The sequence below is a fragment of the Gymnodraco acuticeps genome, unplaced genomic scaffold (genome assembly GCF_902827175.1).
Source record: "Gymnodraco acuticeps unplaced genomic scaffold, fGymAcu1.1, whole genome shotgun sequence".
Classification (NCBI taxonomy): domain Eukaryota; kingdom Metazoa; phylum Chordata; class Actinopteri; order Perciformes; family Bathydraconidae; genus Gymnodraco; species Gymnodraco acuticeps.
In genome coordinates this window covers 1,887,501-1,890,503 of record NW_022990398.1, presented here as the reverse complement: position 1 = coordinate 1,890,503, position 3,003 = coordinate 1,887,501, and positions in this window count along the sequence as shown.

Below are 3,003 nucleotides of genomic sequence, written 5' to 3'. Positions count from 1 at the left end.
AGAGAGAGAGTAGAGGACAGAGAGAGTAAAGAACAGGAAGAAGACAGAGAGATTAAAGAAGATGGAAGAGAGGCTGCAGGTTATGGAAAGGAGAAGAGACGTGGAAAATGAATGTTGACAATGTGTTGTGATTCATTTAGCCTCTTCTGCATGTCCAGATCATTAATAGTAACAATCAACTGATTAAAAATAATGTATGCTGCAGCCCACTGACATGGTTATCGATATATTATCCAATTTGTGACCCCCCCACAGGACTTAAAAAGCACCTAACTAGATCATGAAAATCCCGGAAATCTCGGGGGAGTATACCCCCGGACCCCCCTAGCATGTTTGGACCTCGGTATTTAGGAAATCCTGGATACGGCCCTGGTTGTAGCCCCCTTGCCAGCGATTCTCTCTCTAGTTTAGCATACTCAGCCCGACTCAGCCTGACTCAGCCTGGTTGTTCCTGGCCCTAGAACCACGATTTTATGGGGCCAGAAAAACTGTGAATTAGGACCCGCTAGCCGGTACTAGGCCAAGTGGAAACGCAACCAAAACGGGCCCCGCACGGCTCGGCACTGTCTGTGTCATGGCGAATACCAGTCGCTGGTTTATTTATGTCTGTAGGCCGTTGTTATGAATGTGGACGTGAGCATATACAACGTTAGCTTAGCCTGGTCGACCCAATCTCCCATTCGGAAAACAAGCATTCTAAAAGGTTTTTCGCCTGCCGTCTGTCTGCAGACTTGTCAAAGCATTAATTCATGGTTTTTACTAACTGGTATCAGTATGTTGTTACGTCGGCATCATTTAGAAACGTGTATTACAATTTAATCACGGTAAAATATGTTCATGTTGTTGTAGTTGTAGCTCCCGAGCGCGTCTTGTTTGAATGATGCGAGTAAACACAGCTGGCAGCCGCGGTGAAACTCGAGCGACTAGAGCGATGCGATAGGAGCGTTTAGAGCGAAGCGAATATTCGCATCGCGTCCGGTCTGAACGCAGCATTAAAGCTAGCTCCGCGCTGCACTGGAAACGCGCCATTACATCACCAGAAGTCCTAATTTAAGGGGTCATTTCTCCCAAAACATTTTTTTTTACTCACTATATCAACAGCCCCACCAAAAATATTTTCCACCAGCCGCCACTGGTTACTAGGAGGCTGCAGGAGAACCCTTAGTGGATTGACCCCATTGTGGAAATCACTTCAAAATGTTTGTGCTTTTTCTTTTTTTTCAACTCCTGAAGCAATAGCATGTTGACATCCGAGTAACCAATCCTCCATCCAAGTAAGCTCTGACATAGAAGCACATAACTACACTGTGAAAAGACATTCAGGGAATGCAACAGCACAACAAATCAGTTTGTAGATCAAAAGGGGGAGAAAATTCATGTTTGACATTTCAGTGGAGAAGAACTTCAGAAAATCCAGTCTCATGTCTATTTTCTTCCCAGTTTCTTCCTTGAAATGTGCCTCATACAGTCTGGGACATACATAGAAGTGTTTAAATGATACATTAAAGGATAGATGGCTAACAAATAGTATATGTCCATGTGTCTGTCTACTGCTCTGTTTTGAGAACATTTATAAAAACATGATTTCCTCCTCTAAAAGATGTTGTTACAACTGTCGCCTTCCTGGTCGGCTTAACTGTGTTAATCTGTGTTGTATGTAAATGAGCTGTGCGGTTGCCCTGACGTGATTGGCTGCCATCTCCTGGTCCGCCTCCTGAAGATTGTGATTGGAGCACGCCGGGGCCCAACGCACTCCAATCGCAGCGCACCGCCGGCGCGCACCTGCTGGAGATGACTACAAAACCTGGGGACAATTATCACTCTGGAGGCTCTGTTGGGTGAACAGAGCCTCTCGCTACTTGCTCTTCGTTCATGTATAAATCTGTTAGCTGTGGTTAACTTGCGTGGTCTGTGTTTGGTAGTGTTGATATGATTAGATGTGACTAGAGTATCTTAGCCTCTACGTTGACTGTATTACTTAGCTTAGCTGTGTTTTCTTACAGCCTCCTTTTCTTTAGTTTGTACCACTGCCATAGTGAGCGTTATTTTGTTTAGTTATGTATATACCTTTGTATTTAAGTAGGATCACTTATTAGAGTCCTCCCTTTGGTTGGTTGCCCATTTAAACTTGCGCCCTTGTGGCCACTTTTGTTTGTTATTTAAACCGGTGTTTTTTTGGCCTTTTGTTTGTCCCAGGCTGCTTGCCTGCCATTTTATTCTACCTGTCATACATTAAAACCATTTATAATTATTACCAATTCCAACTGGTGTGTGTTGCATTTCCTCATCCCTAGTGGGGACGTAACGATGTGTAACAGCTAACAGAGGTAAACATGTGTTTTGCAGAGCTGGAATCAATAGAGATGTTGACATAAGTTCTGACATTTCTGTTTGACACTGAAAATCAAACTTAGCAGTGCCATTTAATTGGAATGTGCTTCTCTGTTGAATCTACCATGACAGAAAGTTAGTTTTCCATGAAAGTGAAAAACAAATACATCCACAGAGCATTGACAACATAGACACGTTGTATTTTATCTGACATCTTGCTTTCGTCATCGCATACAGTACAGTCTTAGGGAGAGGGGCAGTTATCAGGAGAACAAGAGACCCTTTTCAGGTGGATAAAGTTGACGCTAAGTCAATAGAGACTTTGAATCAGTGAGCCAAGTTTTCAGTTAGCTGACGTCTGTAAATGAACAGTTTGCATGTACATTTCCAGTAAACAAACAGCGATTCATGCATGCAAGTTTGCCCAACAAGATTTATATGTTTTGCTACAGCTACTGAACAAAAATAGACTTCAACTTTCTTATTTTAGTTTTTCAAAGAAACCTCCAGCGTAAAGATTTTAAACTTCATAATTAATTTCAATTTCCAAGACAAACTTGACTTGACTGTGCTGTTTACATTATAAAAGTGTGGGGCATTTCGGTGAATAAATCAAAAGGTATCACGCGCTTTCTGCAGGAGTCTGGCTAGGAGATGTAGTTACTTCAAAGC